This window comes from Triturus cristatus, chromosome 7 (assembly GCF_964204655.1).
Source record: "Triturus cristatus chromosome 7, aTriCri1.1, whole genome shotgun sequence".
NCBI lineage: Eukaryota > Metazoa > Chordata > Amphibia > Caudata > Salamandridae > Triturus > Triturus cristatus.
In genome coordinates this window covers 1,113,133,755-1,113,161,669 of record NC_140590.1, presented here as the reverse complement: position 1 = coordinate 1,113,161,669, position 27,915 = coordinate 1,113,133,755, and positions in this window count along the sequence as shown.

Here is a 27,915-nt window from a genome sequence, read left to right as displayed (position 1 = left end):
ACCTATATCGACATTACACACCAGCACACATCCTAATCACTTATGAAGTCATCCTACTCACTTATGCAAACAATGACTCGTACTCACTTTTACTTAGCTATACACTTATAAAAACACCACTTCATCTATTCATATAGATAATAGCTCATACTTAGTGTGTTTTAAAAATCACTATTACAAGTATACAGTTATCCATACAGTCACTCATACAATCACTGTGTCTTATGTATACTTATTTATATACAACAACTGACACATACACTGGCTTTTATTTTTCTATTTGCTGGACATGTACAATTGAGACATATATTTGCTCATCGCCACACCCATAGAGATATTCACTCACCCAAACAACTGTTATAACATGTAGTTTTAACTTCATATACCTACTTAATCAACTATTCACACATCTTTAGGCAGTCACACACACCCCCACCGACCCACACACACATTCACTCTCCCATACAAATAGTCAGTTAACTAATCAATAAATAATATAGACTTTCATGTAGCTAGTAACCAATTAGTGCAGCAGTTTACACAACAACTGACAAAGTGATACAGATATTCACACAGTTTAGTCACTATCCAATATATTTAGTGAGACACTATAAATTAGTCAAGTAAACAGTCAATCACACTGCTACTAAATCCTCCATCCAGATATTTATATTTATATATCCACTCATTCTTCAATGCAAATTGCTATATATATAATACATATTTAAATAACGAACCAAACCACATTCTCTGATTGATGTCATCAGTGATGTCATTTGAGATGTCATCAGTGATGTCACTGACCATGTCATGAATGATGTAATATATGACATCATCAGCAGTGGATTGCATGCGCGCGATGTAGTTAGTACAACTAAGTATATCGGAGGAATTTCAATGGTTTTGTTCGAGTGAAATGTCCAGCTAACTATAACACCCCTAAAACCTATTATTTTTTCAGTGAATTTCTAAGGTTTTTTAAATGCTAATTCCTAACTATATCAGGCCTGAAACCTATGTTTTTTTCAGTGAATATATATATGCAAAGCTCCTCGTACTGCCTCGTAGTAACGGATGACGATGCCGTGTTCTGGCCAAAACTACTTTATTGAAGTCAACTTCAATAATGTATTTTTGGCCAAAACATGGCATCGTCAGCCTTTACTATGAGGCAGTACGAGGAACTTTGCATATTTTACGGACCTTGTTGGGGTGGTCCGTTCAGGACGACTCACCCTCTGTTCAGGAGTGTGGTGGCAGTTACCCGAGCCGGGAGGAAGAATTTTTTTTATATATATATATATAAATTCACTGAAAAAACCATAGGTTTCATGCACGGTATAGTTAGGAATAGGCATTTAAAAAATCTTAGAAATTCACTGAAAAAACCATAGGTTTCAGGGGCGTTATAGTTAGCTGGACATTTCCCTCGTACAAAACCCTAGAAATTCCCCCGTTATAGTTAGTTCAGCTAACTATAACTCGCGCCCCCGCAATGCACTGCTGATGATGTCACATATTATATCACTCATGACATGGTCAGTGACATCACTGATGCCAATTCCTAACTATAACGTGCATGAAACCTATGGTTTTTTCAGCGAATTTCAAAGGTTTTTTAAATGCTAATTCCTATCTATAATTTATCACTAAAGCTATGATGTTTAATGATTTTCATTGGATTTCTAAATTTTTCTATTTCAGTATGTCAATTCCTTTATTTATGTTTTTTTAAATTCATTTTTATCACCTTTTTTTAACGTATTTTTTCAATTAATTCTTTTAAAAATTAAAAAATATTATTTTATTTATTGGGTTTTAAAAAAATAAATTGTTAATGTTTTAAAATATATATTTTTTAAATATTTTGTAAACTATATTTTCAAAACTTTATTTTTTTTCCCATTTTTGGGGGATCTGCGCACCCTATGCGCACCCTTCATGACCCATATGCGAAATCATCCGCGTACAGTAAGCATTGGGTATGTGTTTAGTGCGCGATTACAATGCGACCAGAACGCGACTCCAAGCCTATACGCGACATGTTCGATGCACGTAATGCGACGCTTGCACGCTTCTGCGATGCGTCATGTGCGTGCAAGACGCGGTGGGTTCGCGAATCCCCCAAAATATTTTACATTTATAAAAACATATATATGTATTTTATGTGAATATTAATTGAAGACAAACTGTAAACTACTCATAAAAGTAATATAGTTTTACATTTAATGCTATATTCTTTTTTAATTCAATTTCGCGGATGCGCGCTGGGTGCGTCCTGCGTAAGCACACGGTGCGCAGATCCCATGTGACCAGAAAAAAAGAGATTTGATTGGTTCATTACACTTCCTGTTCTAACTATTGAAAGACCCCACCCATTTCAATCATTCTTCTTTGACCTTCTTTAGAGGAGCATCTCTTTGCAGAGAAGAAGCTTTTTTGACTAGGTTTTAACTTAGCTCAAACTTTTTTCTAACCAAACAATGGCTTCAGGGCAGCAGGCATCTCCTGGATCTCCTCATTCATCTGAGGATGAATTTTTGGAAGATCCACCACAAACACCACGTTTTTCATCTGTGGTGTGGAAATTTTTCACGTATCCTGAGGGGCAAACAAAGACCAATGCCACCTTGGTGACCTGCAAGATCTGCCAGAGAGTGCTGTCTCGTGGGGATCCAAACAAGAAATATTCATGCGGAACGGCGAGCATGATGAAGCATCTGAGGACCCTTCATCCTGTAAATCTTGCTCAGTAGGAATGCCGAAGGATGAGAGTCGTTCCTGCTCCTACATATTCATCACAGCCAAGCACTTCAAGAATGCATCCTTCTGCACAAAATTTGGACATCCGTCCGCAGTTCCAATTTTTTAAAGTGCTCTTCATAAAATGCAATGCTACTTTATGCTACAGGGAGCAGTCTATTGATCTGATCTGCCGCAAGCAAGAAAGTCACCATTGTTTTTTTTTTTCCCCTGAAGTTCATTGTTTTGTTCCTCCAGTTCTATTTTTTCCTTTTTTTTAAAGAAAATCCCCCAAAAATTAAAAATTGTTCAAAAAACAAAAAAAAATTATAAAAGAAAAACGAAAATAAAAAAAAAGTTCTTCTAAGAACTAACTTTCCTGGTTTAGAAAAAGAGCTATATACTTGTTTGTTGGTGTGTGAAAGTTTAGATGAATGTATGTGTAGAACGTAATTGACTGAATGAATGCATTAATAGCGTATGGTGAATGTAATAGTGCAGAACCATGAGGAAGTGTTGCTGCATCACACAGTAACCTCTTTAACTGCAGTGTGCTGTAGTACTTCCGAAGCACAGGGATGCAACATATGTACGTAAATATGTTGCACATCTATGCTTCTCTCTGCACGGCTGCTTAAATTGCAGCCATGTGGTGACACAGGCACCCTTGCACCATAGTGGAAGGATATCTGTGTCATGTGCTGTTTGTTTTTGTTCAGAAAGACACACCTTCCTGCACAAAAACAATACATAAACGCACTTTTCTCCTTCAATGTATGCTGAACATTTTAGCATGTATTGAAGATTTAAAAATGAGGAGAGAATAAAACAATTCTCCTTGTTGTGCTTTCGTACACCAATTAGAGAATGGTTCAGCATTCACACACATATCAAGATTTATGATTTATGATAAATCTGGAGATGTGTCTTGTTCTATGAGTATTCAGTGAAATATTGCACAACAACACTTATAGACAACCTTTCAACGCAAAGTGGTGTGCATGATGAGGTTGTATTTACATGGTGTAGAAAAAGTACACAGAGCGCCTTTTCCTCTCTTTGTAAATATGAAAGAGTGTCTTGCGCAATAACTATGTTACAAAAAGTGACATATTTCTGTTTTAAAATTGCTTTCGAATGATAGAAGGTAAGCACTGAGTTTTGTCTGCAAAGATGCTCAAACAAGAATGATTGAAATTATTGCAGTCCTTCGATAGGTACAATGGTAAATATTATGAACCACTAAAATCTGTTTTTTTGCAGGTCACATAATATCCGGTAACAGAGAGATTTCAAAACTACATCGGTATAAACAGAGTGTTATTAAAAAGTTGTTCAATCTTTGTAGGTTCTTGCAGATCTGCCCATTCTGCATATTTATACTTAGCTCAACTTACCTTCACAGTAATAGAAATTAAAAATGGTATACATTTTTTTCAGATTTTTTTTGCAATAAAAATTGATGTAAACTGCTTATTTTAGAATTAGGATCTGTAAAGAAAAGAAAAAATAGTTATAACATGTACTAATACATTTTTTACAACACAGCATCATTTCAACAAAGTAATTTGTTTGCCTTTTTTTGCTGTTCTCAGAATATATTGAATTTCACTAGAAATAGTGATTTCAATCGAACTCATCACTTAACAGCGGGCAAAAAAAAACAATCAAAAAGATTGTTAAAAAAAACCAACATGCTATTCTCAGTAAAATACCACAAGATACAAATCACACACATATGAAATGATTATTGCTAACAAAATGTTATAAGTTTAACTTATAAGAACTGTAAATGTTGTCGCTTAAAAATTTTCACCGAGTCAATGAGCACAAAAAAGTCCATAATTCAAACATATACCTTTCCTTGAGGCCAAATGGTATTTTTGTACTCCTTTTTATGTAAATTGTCCAATGGTAGTCCTATTAAATTATAATAATAAATTCCTCGATGAGTGAATTATCTTCCTAAAACTTTGACTTTAAAAACATTAGGTAGGAATTTGGTAATTCCCTAGGCAAACATTGTTTGAAAATCAACTGGGAATCATTACAAAGTGTGTAAACAAAAAGGTATGCAGTTCCTAATTTTAACGCAGTGTGTGTTAGAGTCACTCAGGTCCCAGGGTGATGTTGTGAAAACAATCAGATGGATAGGAGTAAAAAGTACTCCTTCTGGAAAAGAAGACCCTCACAAACCCAACAAGCGGGTGTCTTGCTTCATCACCGGGTCTTTGCTCCTTATCGGGCCGGCGGTGCAATGCCCGATCAGGCACCCCAAGGGGGCCTTCCTGTCAGAGATCTTTATTTCCAAACGCCGGTGAGTGAGGTGTGTGGGGGGAACAGTTAGTTATGATAAATGGTGTAGGTGCAAGTGAAGTGAAAGGTAAGTGTACTAAAACAGGGGTTGGTGATCCACTTCAAACAATTTTAATAAAGTGTGGTCACCACCCTGATTAAAATCAAACAATCCGCACATCTCTCACCATTAGGTATGTGAGTAATATGTGCTAAAGGGATAAAAAGGTCGACATGTTTCTTGCCTTGTATTATATTAAATGGCAATTCTTCAGGACCAATAAACAAGCATATACGGCTACCTGCACCTTTTTGGTGGTGGCCACAACCTCTAAGAGGTGTCAGTGGTGTCCACACGTACAGCACCCTAAAAACGTGTGGTACCGTGAATAACAAGAACACACAACCTGTGGAAGAAACAAAAAGTTAAAATCATTGTCATAATAAACAATTCGAGGCATCAGGTTTACTTGAGACAATAGGTGATGTCAGACATAAAACCGTGGCATGCGTCGATTGTGAGCAAATATTTGTAGGACTTTATCAAGGCTGACAGCAAATACTTAATTAAAAGCCACCTCAAAGATCAACCCCAGCGAGGTTGCATCGATTTATCGAAAGCAGTCTAGCATAAACTCACCCTCTTAGGCTGTGGAGAATATGAGGCCAGGGTAGGAAGGCACTAAATTTTAGTGTCCTAAAAGGAGGAGAGTGGATAAAAAACAAACAACAGATACGTCAGGTAAATATACATCAAGAGCACCCAATGTGAGTTTTAGGAACCTTTGTGGTTGGGCGCCTCATGGTATACTTGGGCATGCAAAACTTCGAACTGTAACCCAGTCACACGAGGGCAAAAGTTTGCTTCAATGGTCAATAAACGCATAAACTAGGAAGTGGGTATGCGTGTACCTGTGATGGTATAGTACTAATCAAACAATGGTTGCATAAACCAGTCATCCTGCACGTCAGCACATGTGCATGGCAATTAAGAATGTAAGCGATCTAGTCTCAGCGTAGGTCAGTGAGGCACTAAGGTAACAACCATACTGAGCGCAATAACATTGCGTGTCCGACCAGTCTCTCCTGTACATTACTGTGCCAACTAAGACTAAGAAATGCACAATCTAACTCATAGATGGACAAAACAACTGAAAGTACTCACGATTTCGTTGTGAAAACGTTACCGTATACCTAAGACCCCGCCAGCCGCTCAAGTCTGGTGATAGTAAGCTCGACTCGCTCCAAGTAATGAAAGCAGGTCGGCGTGCTGCACGGGTGCGTGTGGGGCGGTCGCATCTGGTAGAGGCGTGGCCACGTCTCAACCACTAGGCCGCTAACCATGACGTATGTCAGGTGGAAGGGGATGCAACGGGGTTGCTATGGGAACTCGTACGCGAAGGGGAATCCCTATCGCTCGCGTGCGTGTGAAGCAGTCGCACCCATTGAGGGCGTGGTCACGTGTCACCCAATAGGTTGCTCCCCTCGGAATGTGTCAATCAAAAGGGGAATAACCAGATGGTTGCTATAGAGACTCGTAAGCGAAGCGAACTACCGCACGAGAACAGACCGGTTCCCGGAAAACCAATACATTTGTACATGACTCAATCTAAGGCCCCCTGATTAAATAAATGTATCCACGTAAGCGCTATGTACTGCAGATCTTGGTTAGTATCAGGCACGAAGTGGTACAATTACAAGCATTGAGGAGGTTCGTACACAGGGTTGTCAACCCTGTTGCTCAAATGGAGCTCAAGACCCAAGAGTATGGTGATTTTTTGCGGCAACTAGCACAAAGGAGAGAACCCATGGTGCAAAAATTACCAACAATATTGCTACCAAGGGCCAGCAGTGGTTGTGAGGGGCATTGGAGCAACCTCAACAAGTGTGCCTCTTGGCGAGGAATTCAGGCTCATAGAATATGAAAAGTCAGGGGGATAGTAGCCTAATTCAAGTAAGCATGCTCCACGGAATGTCCTCATTGAGGCCAGTAGTATCAGCAGCCAATCTTAGGACCCAACGTTGTTCAAGTCTAAAGAGGGCTTTTTTTGACATATGGGGGTGGGATTCTAAAACCACCCATTGAAATGAGGTGGGAGCATGTCGTTCCAGGTTGTAATGAGTCGTCATTTTAGTATTTGTCTTCGCGCATCTGAAATTACTTTTGTGTTCCAGCATGCGAGTTTTAACTGCACGCGTAGTCATGCCTATATATGGTAAGCCACGTGGGCAAATCATCAGATAAATGCAATTTGTTGAGTTGCAATTGGTATGTTTGTGGATTTGCCAGGTTACGCCATTAGTGAGTGTCAACTCTTTACTAGTGCGTGTCTGTGGGCACATGGCGCACGACCCGCAGGGGTAGTGACCCTTAACTGGAGGTAAATCCCACAGCAGTCTTTGAGACCCAAGGGCTGATTTCCTGGGCCTAGTATGTATTAGTAGGTCCTTCAGGTTACTTGTGCGCTTGAATGCGAACCTGGGGATTTCCAGATCTAGATCTCCAGTGTTGAGAATACCCCAGTGTTTTTTGATGATCGCCTTAATCCTGTTAGAGTCAGGGGTGAAGGTGGTAACACAGGTTAAGGATTGGTCAGATTCCTTAATGTTGACGTCTAGTAGACTCTCTCTATTGTTGTTTCTTGCTCGTTTGCGAGCACGAGACACGACCTGTGTGGGGTAGTCTCGCTTGATCAGGTCATTCATAAGAGTTGAAGACTCTTTCTGATAGTCTGCCACAGAACTGCAGTTCCTTCTGATACGTAAAAATTGTCCGAAAGGCAGATTTTCCCTCAACGACTTTGGATTGTAACTGCTGAATAAGAGGAGACTATTCCTATCTGTAGGTTTACGATATAGACTCGTAGAGATCTTATCTCCTTCAAAGCGGATGAGTAAATCCAAGAAGGGAACTTCTGTGTCAGAAATGGTATGGGTAAATCTCAAATAGGGATTTAATGTATTTATCCAAGTACAGAATTCTGTGCACTTCGTGTAATCTCCCTTCCACAGGATCAGGATGTCGTCAATAAACCTTTTCCAGAGCAGTACATTCGCCGAGTAGGGATTGGTAGGATGATGGATTGCCCTAATTTCGAAGGCTGACATGTACATACATGCCAGACTCGGCGCGAATGTACTGCCCATGGAAGTACCCTGGGTTTGATGGTACAATTGTGTGTTATACTCAAACAAGTTTTGAGTCAAGGCAAGGCTTGCGCATTCCATTATGAATGGTACAGGTGTAGTGGAAATACGCTCACTGCTACTCAGTGCATCCTCGATCACTTGGAGGGTGGCTTGTTGGGGTATGTTAGTATATAACGCCTCAACATCCAATGTCAGCAAGAGGTTTATCTCCTGTGGGTGTTGAAACCCTTCCAGAAGTCGGAGAATATCAGAGGTATCTTGAATGTATGAGGGAGTAGCTCTGACCAAGGGCTGGATAAAGTGGTCAACAAACTATGATAGTGGTTCCAGAATAGACCCTATACCTGATACAATAGGTCGTCCAGGTACAGGGGATATTCCTTTGTGAATTTTAGGCAGACAGTAGAAGAAGGGGATCACTGGTTCCTTAGCTATAAGGAAATTTGCTTCTTTCTTAGAAATCCACCCTTCTAGCTCGGCCATGGAGACCATAGAGCCTATGGTCCGGGTCAGCCGCGGGGTAGGGTCTTCTTTGATGGGCGTGTAATATCTTGTGTTGGTAAGTTGTCTACGACATTCAATATCGTAGTCAACTGAGGACATGATAACAGTGGCCCCACCCTTATCTGCTTGTTTTATGACAATAGTGTTGTCGTTTGCCAGGTCTCTTATGGCCAACTTCTCACTAGTAGATAAGTTCTGAAAGGGTACTGGATTAGTATCCACATTTAGATCCTTCAAGACTGCCTTCTCAAAGGTCAGTACTTCCGGTGGGACAATACTCCTTGTAGGCGTGAAGGTTGTTGGTCTATGAAGGCCAGAATCTTCGTGACTGGGTGGTAGATGGTCTTGAAAAAACGCCTCCAGCCTAATCTTGCGAAATAAATTCTGGATCTCGCAGGTGTCACGAAATCTATCTGTCTTTGGCGTCGGGACAAACCCCAGGCCTTTCTGGAGCACTCTTTCTTCCACGTGGGTGAGAGTTCTGCCGCAAAAAATCACCATACTCTTGGGTCTTGAGCTCCATTTGAGCAACAGGGTTGACAACCCTGTGTACGAACCTCCTCAATGCTTGTAATTGTACCACTTCGTGCCTGATACTAACCAAGATCTGCAGTACATAGCGCTTACGTGGATACATTTATTTAATCAGGGGGCCTTAGATTGAGTCATGTACAAATGTATTGGTTTTCCGGGAACCGGTCTTTTCTCGTGCGGTAGTTCGCTTCGCTTACGAGTCTCTATAGCAACCACCTGGTTATTCCCCTTTTGATTGACACATTCCGAGGGGAGCAACCTATTGGGTGACACGTGACCACGCCCTCAATGGGTGCGACTGCTTCACACGCACGCGAGCGATAGGGATTCCCCTCGGCGTACGAGTTCCCATAGCAACCCCGTTGCATCCCCTTCCACCTGACATACGTCATGGTTAGCGGCCTAGTGGTTGAGACGTGGCCACGCCTCTACCGGATGCGACCGCCCCACACGCACCCGCGCAGCACGCCGACCTGCTTTCATTACTTGGAGCGAGTCGAGCTTACTATCACCAGACTTGAGCGGCTGGCGGGGTCTTAGGTATACGGTAACGTTTTCACAACGAAATCGTGAGTACTTTCAGTTGTTTTGTCCATCTATGAGTTAGATTGTGCATTTCTTAGTCTTAGTTGGCACAGTAATGTACAGGAGAGACTGGTCGGACACGCAATGTTATTGCGCTCAGTATGGTTGTTACCTTAGTGCCTCACTGACCTACGCTGAGACTAGATCACTTACATTCTTAATTGCCATGCACATGTGCTGACGTGCAGGATGACTGGTTTATGCAACCATTGTTTGATTAGTACTATACCATCACAGGTACACGCATACCCACTTCCTAGTTTATGCGTTTATTGACCATTGAAGCAAACTTTTGCCCTCGTGTGACTGGGTTACAGTTCGAAGTTTTGCATGCCCAAGTATACCATGAGGCGCCCAACCACAAAGGTTCCTAAAACTCACATTGGGTGCTCTTGATGTATATTTACCTGACGTATCTGTTGTTTGTTTTTTATCCACTCTCCTCCTTTTAGGACACTAAAATTTAGTGCCTTCCTACCCTGGCCTCATATTCTCCACAGCCTAAGAGGGTGAGTTTATGCTAGACTGCTTTCGATAAATCGATGCAACCTCGCTGGGGTTGATCTTTGAGGTGGCTTTTAATTAAGTATTTGCTGTCAGCCTTGATAAAGTCCTACAAATATTTGCTCACAATCGACGCATGCCACGGTTTTATGTCTGACATCACCTATTGTCTCAAGTAAACCTGATGCCTCGAATTGTTTATTATGACAATGATTTTAACTTTTTGTTTCTTCCACAGGTTGTGTGTTCTTGTTATTCACGGTACCACACGTTTTTAGGGTGCTGTATGTGTGGCCACCACTGACACCTCTTAGAGGTTGTGGCCACCACCAAAAAGGTGCAGGTAGCCGTATATGCTTGTTTATTGGTCCTGAAGAATTGCCATTTAATATAATACAAGGCAAGAAACATGTCGACCTTTTTATCCCTTTAGCACATATTACTCACATACCTAATGGTGAGAGATGTGCGGATTGTTTGATTTTAATCAGGGTGGTGACCATACTTTATTAAAATTGTTTGAAGTGGATCACCTACCCCTGTTTTAGTACACTTACCTTTCACTTCACTTGCACCTACACCATTTATCATAACTAACTGTTCCCCCCACACACCTCACTCACCGGCGTTTGGAAATAAAGATCTCCGACAGGAAGGCCCCCTTGGGGTGCCTGATAGGGCATTGCACCGCCGGCCCGATAAGGAGCAAAGACCCGGTGATGAAGCAAGACACCCGCTTGTTGGGTGTGTGAGGGTCTTCTTTTCCAGAAGGAGTACTTTTTACTCCTATCCATCTGATTGTTTTCACAACATCACCCTGGGACCTGAGTGACTCTAACACACACTGCGTTAAAATTAGGAACTGCATACCTTTTTGTTTACATTGATTGTTGGGCATGTATGCTGGACCTACGATAATATTAAGCTAGTTTATTATTGTTAAGCGCTCCCCTTTCCCCCTTTTTTGTTTGAGAGAAATCATTACAAAGTGTCCAGCCTTTGTCACATTTTAGAAAGGCAGTATAATGTCCAGATGTGGTGGAAGAACCATCATGGAAAATTATTGCAATTGCTACAAAAGTCCTTCCTGGTATTGATGCTTGTGTTTCTACAAACTGCTTTATTAAAGTATCCAATTTTCTTACAACAGCTGTACAACTTTACATCATTAAAATTATGTATTGTCCATATTTTGTTAAAAACAATGTGGATAACATTTCTGATTTACATTGGCTACACTCCATGTTTTGATTTGCACCTTTAACTAATTTATTGAAAGACACTGATTTACAATCTGGTAATGTTAAATACAGAAATCTTTCAGTGTCTACATTAGTGGAACATGTATACATGCAATTTTCACAATGATGTTCCCATTTGTAAGAAAGGCCAAAAATATTTTCTATTTCTACACCTTCATTTTCAAAAATGGTAAGCATTGGTAAGCCAGAACACACATCCAAAAGATTACGAACATCTGAAACAGACTGTATTTTACATGTATCTGTTGTCAATTTTTCAAAAACAGAATGCAACAGAGAACAAAATCTTTCTTGCCGATTCTGCATAATTTGTTCTTGTAAACCTTCAAGATAAAAAACAACATTGACCACTACATTAGCATAGCAGTTGACACCTGAACTATTTTCAAACTGATAACCAACAACCTCTTCAACAGTGTCCAATTTCTTTTTACTTGAAATCACAACATTATCTTGTTCTATTCCCTTCTCGACACCTTCAGAACAAATATTCTCAAACCTTCTTTTTCGACCAATCACACGCTTTTCAAATACAGGATATTGACCTAAATTTGGAGCATACACCCTTCTTAACCTATTATACTCTTTTACACAGTTTGCATCTGCAGTAACCTTTATCTCATCAAAATCAATCAAAAACAAACCAGATAATGTTCTGACTCGCGACAAAGCAACATATGTCATACCCTCTTTAACCCTTTCGCTGCGGCGGGATTTCCGCCGCAGCGCTGAGGGGTGCGGGGGGGCAGCGCGGTGGCGCTGTGCTCATGACGGAGCCGCTCCGTCATGAGCCACGGTTGAGCTGTGCTCATGACGGAACGGTTCCGTCATGACTCCGCCCATTTGCGTTGTCCCCCCGCACAGGTGGGGAAACAGCGCCGCGTAGGCGGAGCGGCCGCCAATGGCCGTGACATGACGGAACCGTTCCGTCATGAGCACACGGCCACCGTGGCTCATGACGGAGCGGCTCCGTCATGAGCGGGGAAGGGGTTAAATAAAGTAGATCCAATGTTCACCAATGCACTGTCTACACTTAATCCTTAAGATTTATGAATAGTCACTGAATATGCCAGAGAAAATGTAAATTGTTTCCTACGGACATATAAATCTTTAACAAGCAAAAAACAAACTGAACAACGACCAATTTCTTTAACATCTTCAATCTGATCAAATTTAATTTTTAAAAATTCAATTACTTCTTTTTTCTGATAATTAACAAAATCCACCACTTTACCCATTGCGCCATTAACTAACCCTTTTTCTACATCCAAATTACGTCTTAAAATTACCCGACAGGTTACACACGCATATAGTGTCTTTTCTAAACCAGCTGTTTTAGATATATTTTTTTCTAAAGAATCCAGTTTTGTTTTCAACTTTCCAATCAAAATAATAGTGATTCCTTCATGCTCTATTTTATGGATGACTTCCATTATTATAATTTCTTCCTTTTCCCGTTTCAATAGTTCTTCGTGGAATATGGAACACTCGCGCAGTGTTGGCATTAAACAAATCACTGATTTATTTTCAGCAATTTTCATGTACAATTTTGCAGGAACTACATTCTCATTTGGAAACAAATTGGAAAGTAATCGACTTTCCAAAGCTTGTTTGCCATGTTTTGTAAGAATTCCAATTCTTATAACTTGAAGAATACTTCCAGATTCAGCATCATTTGCCTGTCGCATATTTGTTGTCAGTTCCTTGTATTCAAAATTAGTCCAAATGTTCACATTACCAACGCTACCAAGAGACTTTCTGGTAGCTTCATGTGCAAGTGTTTTAAATACTGGTTGTCCTTTTACCGGAGTCAGTTGCAATAGTTCTCCAAAAACTATGACGTGTTTTCCTCCAAATAACACGTCATACTCTGTTTTAAGAATTTGCTGTATTCTTAAATACACAAAGGCAAGCATCAAGTTTGAGACCATGCTCACTTCATCAATAATGAGAAGTTTCACTTTCTTCAAGACTCTTGAATCTTCACAACAAGCTTCTCCAGATAGCTTGTGGTATTCCAATTTGTTCTCCTGCTCTACTGGTAGCATTAGTAAACAATATAAAGTAATTCCTTTAATGTTATGCGCTGCCAACCCAGTTGGAGCAGTGACAACACAAGACAAATGCGACTCAGTTGTTTTTTGCAGATAACTTGTAATTACTTTAATTAAGAAACTTTTTCCTGTTCCAGCTTGACCACTCACATGCATTCGGATAGGTTGAAATGATGTACATGAGCACCCTTTCTTTTCATGAAGTAATCTATGGTCAATGTGCCCTTTCACTTGTTGAAATATTTGTTTCTGTTCAACATTTAGTTGTTCTTCCAAGTTTCCTAACTGTATTACATCGTCTTGAGCTTGATATATTGCTGTTTCCACCTCATTCATGGCAGTTGCTGCTTCATTTTCAACAATTGGTTGTCCAAGTGGATCTTGACTCAGTGCAGCAGAACTTTGACTGTCTTGAGAACTGTCTCTAGCAATCTCAGCTGGAATTGTAGCTTCTTGATCAATTTCATCATTCAACATTTTCACATAATTTGCAAAAGCACTGCATTGTATGCTATATTGACAAGCATTAAATTAATCTTCATAGCTCTGAAAATCTCCAAGTAATTCCAGTTCTGAACGCCATGGTTTGAACATTTGCAAAAGGGCTAAATAGTAAAATTCCCTTTTATCAGCAGTGTGCAACTCAGTTTCCAGTGATTAATTACATTTATTTCCTTTGTTTCACCAGACATCCTTCAGAACCAATCACTGCATATTTTCCATCATTGATGTTCCCTGTAGTATTCCGTTTAAAAGTGTAGTTTTGCAGCACTTCATAGAGACACATGTTCTCAAGATGATGACTTCTGTTTGGGTAATATGTGACCAACATATTCGTTTTCAAAATATCTGTACTTTCTGGTTCTTTTTCTGCTAAATATTCAATTTCTTGAACAGATTTCAGTACCCGATTTTCCATTTCTGCAAGACCTAGACTCACCCAAATGATTCTTCTACTTTTGGAATATAGACTTGCAGATGATAACCGATCTGAACATTCATATGCTCCAATTTCACGATGCGATAACATCTTAAAAAACTGAAACTGTATAATTTTTTACTTAGAGTCTTCTCGTGAGAAATCTCTTCCCACATTTCTTTTAATTCCGTCTTTTCTGATTTAGTAATGTAGGACGTTACATACTGTGCAACAGCAATGGAATTGTCCGCAACATACTGAATATCCATGTTAGCATCCCACATGGATAAAATAACTGGATTGTAGTCATTTATGTATTTTGATTCTTCACTTCTTCTTAAGTTGTAGGTATTTTTCGGAGACTTTCTTGTGATGGTATGTCGCATAGCTGACATAAAACTGTTCACTCTTCCTTTGGATAATACAGGATGTGGAAATCCAAAACGACATTTGGTATAGAACTTATACTTTGACTTGTACTTTCGTCGACAGTATTTTCCACATCGATGGCTTTGGAATCGTAAGACTTGTTGTTTTAAGTTTTTATGTTCTCTGCTATTGGGTACAGCACATGTGGCATAATCTTCAATGAAAGACAAAACAGTTTCATCTGAATCTGTTCCAAATTTGGGGGCGTCCTTGATCCATAACAACATATGTATATGAGGAGCACCTCTTGCTTGATACTCCTTTCTCCAAAAGAGATCCACAACTTCTCCAAGAGGAGGATTCATTTTATTGAGATGAAAGACATCATAGCTTCAAATCTATGATTGAAATATCTGCATACATTAACAGGATCCAATGAGCACAATTCTCCCGGTGTCTTGTATTCAATATTTTTTTATATTGGAATTTGCCTCTCGAAGAAATTCAAGTAAATCTTCCCAAGCCTACTCAGCACAACTTAGTGTAATAAACCATGTAGGAGTTCCAAAGTTCCATAGCATACATTTCAGTTCTCCATGATGAAGGTACCAATATTCATTAGTCCCACGCTGACATGCCAACAGATTAATCAACTGAGATTCTAAATGATCATCTCTCTGATGCACTTTATCCATAAAATCCTTTGCAGTTACATTTTGCAGATGCATTCCAGTTTTTAAAATGTGATTTACTGCATATGAAAGTCCATACAAGTCACTTTCGAACAGAAGATGAAACATACAAGGGATACATTGTCGAAATCTTGGATCTTCTGCATATAATCTTGTTGTCCGATATTCAGATGCAGGAATCTGCACAGGACGTTCATCATATCGTCTACCTTTTCCTGTTCGAAACAACTGCGGGAAACAACGAGCTTCCAAACTCTCTTCACATACAGTCATGGGACTTCCTGTTGCTTTTTTCATTTGGAACAACTCAATCGTATTCCCCATCACCTCTTTGGAATGAAGTGGATGTACACTGTAATGTTCACAGATTTCTTCACATCTGGACATGTCCACTTTTTCAATTTGTCCACTTAATGTTTCAGTATCTTCTGCTAAATCTATTTCTTCTTCTCCTACAAACACATTTCTATAGTACTCATTATTTTTTAACAGATACAATGATGCCTTTTGCACTTTTCTAACATCCACTAACTCTTGCCAGATTTTCTTATTCTTAGTAGGAACACCATTAACTAGAATGACTAGTGGCTCATTTTCTGCAAGGTCTACACCAATAGTTTCAATATTTTTCCTTAAATCTAACGGTAAATACACAACTCTTCCTTTCTATCCTGTTTGCAACTCTGATGGAGGTAATTTACCTGTTTTAGGCTCCATACGAACACTAGCCTGAAACGGGTGAACACATTGAATGAGAATAGACTCATACGTATTTAAATCTATCAGCTCTGGAGGAATAGCAACCACCTCTAGATTATTATGAACAGCTCTAGCAGGTATTTTATTCTCATCTAATTTGTTATAACCATATTTGCAAATACGCTGCTCAGATCCCAAATCAAAACAATCCTCTACCAACAAATAAGTTGCAAATTCCATACTGGATAGGCGTTTGAAGCAATTCATGTGCTAAGGCCTGGCTCACTGCATTAGTACTTGTAGCAGTGCATGTGTTAGTGCCTGGGTCATTGAATGAGTACATTGGTCATTGAATGAGTACATGAGTACTCGGGTACTGACTGGATGATTAAAGTACTGCAAGGAGAGTGCCTGGGTGAATGTATAAGTGGTTGGCTTTCGGTGCAGTGAATGGATTAGTACATAGTGCTGAATGGGTCGCTGGAGAAGTATAAGGAGAGTGACAGAGTGTTTGCGGGATCTGTATGAATACTCTCTGGGATATTGAAGGTGTGAAAAACAAGTATGTAGGTGGCAAGAGACCTACATCAATAATGGATAGACGTTTGAAACAGTCCATAGAGTAATACTTGGATCACTGCAAAACTATCTGAGTACTGACTGAATCATTAGAATACTACAAAAAGAGTGACTCAGTGAATCTTTTTAAGATTTGGGTTTCTAGTGCAGTAAATAAGTTAGTACTTACTGCCAAATGAGTCAGTGGAGGCGTGCAATTAAAGTGACAGAGTGTTTATTGGAGTTTATAGATACTGACAGAGAAATTGAAGGTCTGAAAGGCAATTGTGTTGGTAGTTAGAGGCCTCCATGCATATTGGAAACACGTTTGAATCAATCCATGTGCTAAGGCCTGCCTCACTCCATTAGTACTTAGGTGCTGACTGAATGATTAGACTATTGCAAGAAGCGTACCTGGATGAATTTACAACTGTTTCAGTTTTGGCGCAGTGAATGCATTACTACATGGTGCTGAATAAGTCACTGGAACACTGCGGGGGGAGTGACAGGATGTTTGCTGAAAGTACATGGATACTGACTGGGGAATTGAAGCTGCTAAAGACAAGTGTATAGTGTGTTAGAAGACTGCATGCATACTGCATAGACATTTGTAGCCCTCGATGTGGTAATGCATGGTTCACTACATGAGTACCTGGAAACTGACTGAATCATTACACTACTGCTAGGAGAGTGCCTGGATAAAACTTTTAAGTTTTTCAGTTTTGGCGCAGTAAAAAGATTAGTACATGGTACTGAATCACTCACTGGATGAGTGCAAGATGAGTGACAGGATGTTTATTGAAGTATATAGATACTGACTAGTTAATTAAACAAGCGAAAGACAAGTGTGTAGGTGACTAGAGACCTGTATGCATACTGGATAGGGGTTTGAAGGAGTCCATGTTGTAAGGCCTGGCTCGCTGCATGAGTACTTGGATACTGACTGAATGATGAGAGTACTGCAAAGAGAGTGCCGGAGTAAATTTATAAGTGTTTGGGTTTTGGCAAAGTGAATGGTTTAGTATATGCTGCTGAATGGGTCACTAGAGGAGTACATGGGGAGTGACAGGATGTTTGCTTGAAGTGTATGGATACTGACTGTGGAATTAAAGGTGTGAAAGAGAACTGTGTAGATGGTTAGAGAACTGCATGCATAGTGGATAAGCATTTGAATCAATGCATGTGCTAAGGCCTGCCTCACTCTGTTACTACTTGAATATTAACTGAATGTTTACAGTATTGCAAGGACAGTTCCTGGGTGAAAACATAAGCAATGACTGCCTTCTAATTCTACCAAAACTTGAGAACAGGAAAGTTTTTAAGCAGTTATGCGTATTCAAACATATAAAGTACCCGAATGCTTCTCTCACAGTGGTTCCCAAATGCACACAGACTCACAGTGTGATTCTAGACAAGCAACACTATCCCTAGGAGTTTACCAAAACTCATTCACTACTGTGGAAGGTTTAAGGGGACTGCACACAATCTACATATTTCAGTAATGCACTTTACAATCAATGCCTGACTCATTGTATCAATGCATAAGCAATGACTGGCTTCTAATGTTGCTAAAACTTGACAACATGACAGGATTTAAAACAGTTATCTGTCAGCAAATACACAATGTTACCAAATGCTTCTCTCACAGTGGTTCCCAAATGCACACACATTCTCACAGTGTGATTCTAGACAAGCAACACTATCACTAGGAGTTTACCAAAACTCATTCTATTGGTTAAACATTTCAACCCTTTCCAAATGACATACATTTCAACCCTACCCCCAATCTGCCTTCTGCCTGTTACCATAGAAACAGGTCATGGAACACTGAACTGAGCACACAGGTCACAAGTTCAGCACACAATGTTGCTAATCAAAACAGCAAGTGTGCTTGACTTTTCAACATATCAGCTTATCATAGATAATGTTCCTTTCAATCACTTTTTGTTAACCATTAAGAATCATGCGTTTAAAAAACAGAAACATGCACCCTACTTTTCAGTGTAGAAGGTTGTCAAACAACCAATGATTTCTTGTCTTTTTTCAAAACTGCATCTTAGCAGCCATTTTAGAAAAATCTTACTTTTCAAAATGCCATTTCATTTACAGAGACCATCTGAGTGCATCCAGACCTCCCTTCAAGATGCTTAGAGTGTGGATTGTGGGACACAGCTATATTTTCTGGAGCCGAAGGTATGCAGAAAACAAAGGCATTCACAAAGACCTATGTTTGCCAAATGTAGACATTAAATGGATTGGACAGAGAGGGTTACAGTGGCACCAATTGATGCCATTGGTAAAATCCTTTATGCATGTCCAACACTTTGACCTCATAATAGTGCACTGTGGTGGCAATGAACTAGGCACTTTGACTGGGGGAGGTCTGGAAATGCTTATGAAGGACACCTTTGCATAATTGATTTCACTTTTTCCCAAAACTGCCTTTGTGTATATGCCAAAGGCAGAAATGGAACTGGTCCAATCATTTTTGTCCACAAATTGAGAAAGCTAGGAAACATGTGAATAAATCTGTTTCTGCTTTTCTCCGAGACTATAGAATGGGGTCCATTTACAATAACAATCTGCGCTTTCATATGCAAGAGATGTATAGGAGAGATGGAGTACACTCTACTGATGAAGGAAACAGAGTCTTGCTCAACAACTTTAGGCTCTGTATAGGTACTTACTTATAAGTACCAAAAACTCTCAATGAACACAACGACTCTTTTTAGAGCCACTCAAAAACAAAACACTTAAGCTTGATGTTTATCGCCCAAAAATTTCAGTTTTTTTCCTTGGATCCGCGTACCCAACGCGTTAGGAACCGCGCACCCAATGCGAGAGGAACCGTGCACCCAACGCGTTAGGATGCGTGACTCCTAATTTTACCGTAAAAAAAAATAGCCCCTATCACTAATTTTTATTATCCCCGGGGACCCTATCCCACGTGGCTCATAAAAAAATGTTGGAGACCGTGGGGGGAGCCCCAACGCCCCCAAGGTCCCAGCCGGCTCCCCGCGTCATTCGGGAGCCGGTATTGCTTTTCCACACGGGGAGCTGCTGACATGCAGCTCCCCGTGTGGAAAAGCAATATCGTTTAGATTTTGAAAGAGAGAGCAGGTTTCCCTGCTCTCTCTTTCAAAATCCAAACGAAGTTTGCTATGGGATGACGGGAGACTCCGGCCCTCTCATAGCAAACAATAGTGTCCTGGGGGTGGGTACCCCAGGACTCTGTAGGAGCCGGCCCTGGGGGGGTGGCGAATCCCCAGGGCCCTCGAAGACTCCAGGAGGGGGGGCGACGCAGCCTCCCTCCCCCTATTAATTTTCAAATATTTTACCCCTGGGATTTGGCCCACCCGGGGGCTAATTATTAATGAAGCGCGGAAGTCCGCGCTTAGAGTTTTTTAAAAATTCGGCCGGATCCGCGCACCCTTCGCGCATTTCGCTAATTTTTTTTTTAAAAGGGAGCCCCAGGGGGTCCTTCTGGGACCCCCTAAGCAACACTGGAGGGTCAGAGTATTTCTACCCTGCCCCCTTTATATGTTTTAAACACTTATTACCCTTACTTCTTCAGCCTCGCTTCTACCGAGGCACAAAATGGCTGCCAACAGTTCCTGGTTTTGAATGTAGACAGACACTTGACAGCCAATTAGCATTCAGCGTGTGATCGGGAGGGTGCACGCTCGGTTCGGGGAGGGTGCGCTTAGGGTGCGCGGATCCTCCGAGGCCATAGATATATCTATATTTTTTAGTCTAATTTTCTCAGGAACTACTGAACAGATTTACACCATTTATGCAAAAGGCATGAGTCTGAACTGAGGACTACCTCTTTGCCAAATTTGGTGTAATTCCGTTCAGCAGTTCGGGCTGTAGCTGTGTCAACAGGTCCTATGGGAAAATGCATAGGGAAAACACGTCTTGGGACCCCACTTTTTTCTCAGCCCCCGCTTGACGAATCACCACAAAACTTTCAGGATAGGAGCGGACCGCAGCTGGCCAAAAGTTTGGAAAATTTCGCGGAGATTCGTCAACCGGCGCCAGACTTATTGGGAATAGAATGTTGCGGATTTTCTATGGAAAATAGGTCCTTACTAAAAATACCTACTGGCGATCACCAGTAGGTAATATATATATTATCTACTAGTGGTCGCCAGTAGATAGTTATAGTTAGGACCGAGTTTCCATAGGAAATCTCAAAATTCTATTTTGAATAACTTTGGCGCCGGTTGACGAATCCTCGCAAAATTTTCAAAACTAATGGGGCGCTCCGCTCCGCTCCGGCCCTGAAAGTCTCGGGGTGATTCGTCAAGCGGGGGCAGAGAAAAAGGGGGGGTACCAAAACGCGTTTTCCGCATGGATTTTTCCATAGGGACTTTAGTCGCAGCTACAGCCCGAACGGCTGAACAGAATTACGTGAAATTTGGCAGAGAGGTAGCCATAAGGTCCATGAAGTACCTTTTGCAGGTTTGGTGTAAATCTGTTCAGTATTTTCTGAGAAAATAGCATTTAAATAAATATATATATCTATACGCGCGCAGCGTGCGCGCCGGGTGCGCGCACTCGGCCGTCCGCGAGCGCACTTCTGATTGGTTGTTACATCTTAGTAAACATTCGAATCGGCCGAAACCAGGAAGTGTCGGCCGCCATTTTGTCTCTCGCACTGAGAGGGGGGTGCAAAACAAAGGCCAAAAACATGTAAATGGGGCAAGCTGGACAGTTCCTGACCCCCTAGCAGGGGTCAAGGGGTCCCAGAAGGTCCCCCAAGGCCAATGTAAAAATTGTAATTTTTTTTGGAAAATCGCGGAGTGCGCGTAGCGTGCGCGCACTGTAGAAATGAAAAAAATTCCGCGAAGTTCGCGCTGCGTGCGCGCACGGTCTAAACATTAAGAAACAAATAGCACCGTCAGTCCCCCCGTGTGCGCACGCTGCGCGAAGCTTATCATCTAGTAACATTTTATGTGATAACCCATAACAACAAAGCGCAGCATGTGTCCTCCGTGTGTGGACGGTGCGCGAAGCGCACCGTGCGTACATGGTCCATTAAGCATAACGTGGGCGAGCGGTGCGCGTAGCGCACCGCGTGCCCACCGTGCGTGCACGGTGCGCAAAGTGCACCGTGCGTGCACGGCACTAGCTGCGTAAAGTGGGCGCACGGTGCGTGAAGCGCACCGCGTGCTCACTGTGCGCGCACGGAACGAACTGCGTGAAGTAACTTAGCATTTAAAAAAACGTACAAATTCACTGAAAAAACCATAGGTTTCACACACGTTATAGTTAGGAATTAGCATTTAAAAAACCTTGCAAATTCACTTAAAAAACCATAGGTTTCACACATGTTATAGTTAGCTTGGCATTTTCCTCGTAAAAAACCAATGAAATTCCCCCGTTATAGTTAGTGCAGGCAACTATAACTCACGCAACCGTAATCCGCTGCTGATGACGTCAGATATTACATCACTGATGACATATGTGTCTTTCTGAAAAAAAAAAAAATATATGTATTGCTAAAAAAAAAAGGAAGAAGACATGGGTATATAAATCTGTAAATACAGTGATGTAATATCTGACGTCATCAGCAGCGGATTACGGTCGCGTGAGTTATAGTTGCCTGCACTAACTATAACGGGGGAATTTCATTGGTTTTTTACGAGGAAAATGCCCAGCTAACTATAACATGTGTGAAACCTATGGTTTTTAAATATATATATATATATATATATATATATATATATATATCCAAAATCTCTTTGAACAAAGAGAAAGCAGGGTCGCACTCCGCAAATATACGAGATATTTTTTATTTAAGCCCAATTACTTTGTGCAATCAATCCAAAAACAAAGCGACGCGTTTCGGTCTTGCCACAAGACCTTGCTCACGACACTGTGGCGTGGTTCACGTTTACAATAAATAACAATTTTTTGAAAAAAACCCAAAAGCATTTCCTGTCATGTGACTTTCCTGAGCATTATGGGACTTGTAGTCATCAACCCCTTTCCACATGAAAGTTAAACATTTGGCCACATGTTTTAGTAACATTCAAACGAAAATAATTCCTCAGCGAATATATGCGGTTATTTCGCAAACCCATACTGCCACAGTCCATATTTGTGAAAAATAAACACTAGTAAATTGGAATGTGAGGTGCCCAAATAACTTGTAAATGGAAAATAATCAAGGCATAATATTTAACCTATTGTTCTGGTATTAATTGTCATCAATGATACCCCTCCAGTGGGGTGTGACCTTCAAATCTTACGAACATTCCTCTAAATGTTAATTTGCTAACCTGGGTACCTCTGTAAGTCCGGGTTAAAAAAAAACAGGTAAGCTAAGAGAAAATAGGAGTAAAAACAATAAGTAATCGACATATATCATTATATCTTCCCCAAGTTCAAAGCTATCGAAAAAACCCCCACCACACAGGTTTCCAAACATTCCAAAATTTTCTAATCCTCAAGAGTTCGTATCAAATAATTCAGAGGTGGCTGTATAATTCCTCACTTTGGTTCAGTCCATGAGGGGTCAGTGTCCTGAATTTGATGATGAAACGAGATTCCTTTTGCCGCAATGTTTTTTCTCTGTTACCACCTCTGATGGTCAATGGTATGGTTTCAATCCCATAAAATTTTAGGAGCTTCCAATTATTCGTGTGTGATTGGTTCATGTGTTTTGCCACTGCGTTAGACACGTCCTTGTTTGTCACAGCTCGTGTGTGTTCCAAAATTCGTTTTTTTAGTTCACAAGTGGTGCTGCCTATGTATTTCATTTTACACGGGCACTCAATGATGTAAATGGTGAATTCACTTTTACATGATATGAGCTGCTTTATTTGCCATTTGGATCCATTCGCTAGGCATACTTCTTTGGTTGGTTTGGCAATTTCACACACTTTGCATTTTTGACATTTTATGAACCCTGTTGTTTTTAGCCAATGGGTGTCCTTTCTAGCATGATAATGACTGTTAACCAGTCGATCTTTGAGGTTACGAGCTCTACGATATGTAATCATTGGATGGGTACCCACAATTTCTTTTACTGTTTCATCCATTTGCAAGATTTTCCAATTTTTCCTTAATATGCTACTTATTTGTTGGGCATCATTTGTGAAGTCTGAAATCATTCTGATTGGTTCCTTGCCCAATACCAACTCTTGCTTAGGTGTCAAACAGTCTGCACGTGGTTTTTCATCTGCTCGTTTCCAACATTTTTTTATCAATGTTTTATCATACTTTCTCAATTCGAATCGTTTTGCTGTCATGCGACTCTGATTTATCCATTCATCATACTCAGTACATATTCTGCGCAATCTCAAAAATTCCCCGTAGGGTATACTTGCAATCAGTGAAGGTTGATGGAAACTGGTTGCTTCTAATGTTGCATTTGTTGCTGTAATTTTGCGGTGTACAGTAGTTTGAATTTGGCCATTTTTTATGTAGATGTCAGTGTCTAAAAAAGTTATTCTCTCCTTGCTGATCTCAAAGGTGAATTTCAGTTTGGCCGTACTTGAATTTAGAATTTGAAAATATTCTGCAAAATCTGCTTTGCTTCCATCCCAAATGATTAATAAATCGTCTATAAAACGATTCCACATGACGATTTTGTTGACATGTTTATCATTTTGTGGGTGCCAGGCTATTTCTTTCTCCCACCAGCCCATTACTAGGCAAGCATAGCTTGGGCTGAAGGAAAAACCCCTCGCTGTACCCATGTTCTGGCGATAGATCTCCTCCCCAAAAACAAAGATGTTTTGCGTCAAGCATATTGAAATCATTTCCAATAACATGATGTTATGATCATTGTAATGAATGTTTCTCTCTTTCAAAAAGAATTCACATGCTTTTAAACCCATTTCATTTTCAATGTTCGTGTAAAGGGCTGTGACATCCATAGTAATAAGATGATAGCTGTCTTGCCAGTGGGTGTTTTGTAGATTGATTAAAAGATTTGTTGTGTCCTTGATATAAGAGTTTAGATTGCGGACGAATGGTGCCTAGAAAAAGTCAATGTAATTGGCTAAAGGTTCCAGCAAGGTTCCTTTTGTTGACAGAATTGGTCTCCCAGGTGGTTTTTTGGAGTCCTTGTGCAGTTTTGGAAGGAAATAAATTGTTGCTATTATGGGGAATTGAACAGTTAGATATTTCACTTCGGCCTCATCCAGTAGTTTTTTCCGGGACCAGGACAAGATCTTTTGATCCAAATTTCTTTTGATTTCAAGTGTAGGATTGTGTTTCAGTTTCTCATAATATACAGTGTCCTTTAATTGGCGATGTGCTTCCATTGCATAGGCATTGCGATCCCAGATCACTATGTTGCCGCCTTTATCAGCGATTTTTATTTCAATTTGGTTGTCTTGCGCTAAGCATTTAAGCGCTTCCCTTTCAGATTTGGATAAATTGTCTCTGTATTTTGATGTCTTCATTTTGTGAAAATCCTGTACGACCGCTTCCTGAAATAGATCCACTTTATTTCCCGGAGCCAATTGAGGGTAGTATTTAGATTTTGGCTTCTTCTTACTCAAGCCTGCTCCTAACTGAGTACATGCTTCCTGTAATGAGATGGTCTCATCCTCATTTTCCACATTGAGGTTTAATAAGGTCACGTAGCTTTCAGAGTCTTTTACTGTTAGAGTGGACACTGTTCTTTCCATTTCTGGCTCTTGTGTATTCCATGTATTTAAATTTTCATGAAAGATTTTTGGCAATTTGATTTTTCTGATGTATTTGTAAAAATCAATCCTTAATTGTGAAATATCAGTTGATTGTGTAGGGCAGAAATTTATGCCACGTTTTAGAAGGGATATCTCTGCGTCCGTCATTTGTCTTTGAGATAAGTTCACTACTTGTAATTCATCTGCAGGGATTGAAATGTTTAATAATTCTTTCTCTGTCTCATGCTCCTTGTTTGGGCCCCTACCTTTTCTGTTGTTTCGCTTACTTCTCTTGTTTCTTCTCTTTGGTTTCTGGGTTTCCAAATTCGGCCTCGTCCTCTGCCTCTGTAGCTTTGCTGGGTTGTACGATTTTGCTCCCATTGCCTCTGTTGAAGTACGAGGCGTATATCCCCTAAAAAAGACAATTTTGCCGGATCCGCTGGTCCTTCTACTTCCACATCGCTTGCCTCCGTTGATGTTAATGAGGACAAACTGCTTGTGGCCCCCATTCCATCTGAGGATCTGTTAAATTGTTTAAAAAAATCAAATTTCCTGGCAAAAGTAAATATGTGTCCATCTGAATAGTCATTTTTATCGCGGATGAATTTGGTCTGTTTTCGTTTCCTAATCATTTCTTCATGTCTTTCAATTTGACTTTCCAATTCCACTTTGAACTGCAACAAATCCGGGGTTAGCTTCAAGGTTTGTAATTCCTTTTCCATTTCGCATAATTGTTCCTTGATTTTTATCAAACTGATTTCCAAGTGTTTGATCAGTATATTCATTAAACCCAGCGATGCATTCAAAATAAATTCACCCCATTCATTTAATAATTCATTTGTTGAATCTTGATTACTAGGCATTAATAAGATCCTTAAGCCTCGTGGCACCCTTCGAACCTCAATGTATTTTTTTAAGGAAATTAGTTCCCAAGATTTTTTTATTTCCTTCCTGCTAAGTTTTTCCCATGCTCGTAACTTGCTTTTATTGTCCGTTTTGCTTGTTGTTTTAGGTTGCGTTTCAGTCGATGTATCAATGTCCGCTTTGAACATTGTATCCATTAATTCATTCCTCTTAGCATCCCGTTTTTCCATGATTACTGGATTGTGATTGCTGTTGATTTCGACTTTGTAGTGAGTCGCTGGGCTCTTTAACTGTTGCCAATCAGTGTGCTGTTAGTTCAATTACTTCGTCATCAAAGAATTACGTCCGCGGCTGTAGCCGTTTTATGATATGTTTGATGTGCGATAGAGTATGCTGGTAAGAAGTGTATCCTTATTATTTCCGCTTATTTCAATTGAAACCCACAGTGCGGTACTTTTAACAGGATGGTTCCCCCAGGACTCTTGGGTAGCCAGCATCTACGTCTTCATGCGTTAAGAATTCGAAAAATCCGATCCTTACACTGACATACACGCCACCGGGACATACACGCTTACCTCGACCCTCCGGTTGAAGATATGCGCGTTCTCCCTTCCAGCAGCTTTCGATGCGTGTAATCGGTAATTTCGCTGGCGAGCACTCGTCTCCGACTTGTGATAACTCCCACGTTGTTGGCTCGTTTTCGTCAGAGAAGGTTGCGCTCTCCCCAGTGCGGTATCCTACGGTCGAGCCCAGACCGTTACAATGTATCCAAAATCTCTTTGAACAAAGAGAAAGCAGGGTCGCACTCCGCAAATATACGAGATATTTTTTATTTAAGCCCAATTACTTTGTGCAATCAATCCAAAAACAAAGCGACACGTTTCGGTCTTGCCACAAGACCTTGCTCACGACACTGTGGCGTGGTTCACGTTTACAATAAATAACAATTTTTTGAAAAAAACCCAAAAGCATTTCCTGTCATGTGACTTTCCTGAGCATTATGGGACTTGTAGTCATCAACCCCTTTCCACATGAAAGTTAAACATTTGGCCACATGTTTTAGTAACATTCATATATAATACCATATTCATATATATTACCTACTGGCGGTCGCCAGTAGGTAGTTATAGTTAGGACCACGTTTCCATAGGAAATCCGCAACATTCTATTTTGAATAACTTTGGCGCCGGTCGACGAATCCTCGCAAATTTTTCAAAATAGGTGGGGCGCTACGCTCCGCTCCTACCCTGAAAGTCTCGGGGGGATTCATCAAGCGGGGGCTGAGATAAAAGGGGGGTCCCTAAACGCGTTTTTCCCATGCATTTTTCCATAGGACCTTTAGACAGGGCTACAGCCCGAACGGCTCAACAGAATTACTAGAAATTTGGCAGAGAGTTAGTCCTCAGGTCAAGGAAGTGCCTTTTGTAGGTTTGGTGTAAATCTGTTCAGTAGATTCTGAGAAAATAGCCTTTAAATTAATATATACATCTGAGCCAGCTTACGGTGCGCTTACGGTACGCTTACCGTACGCGTACG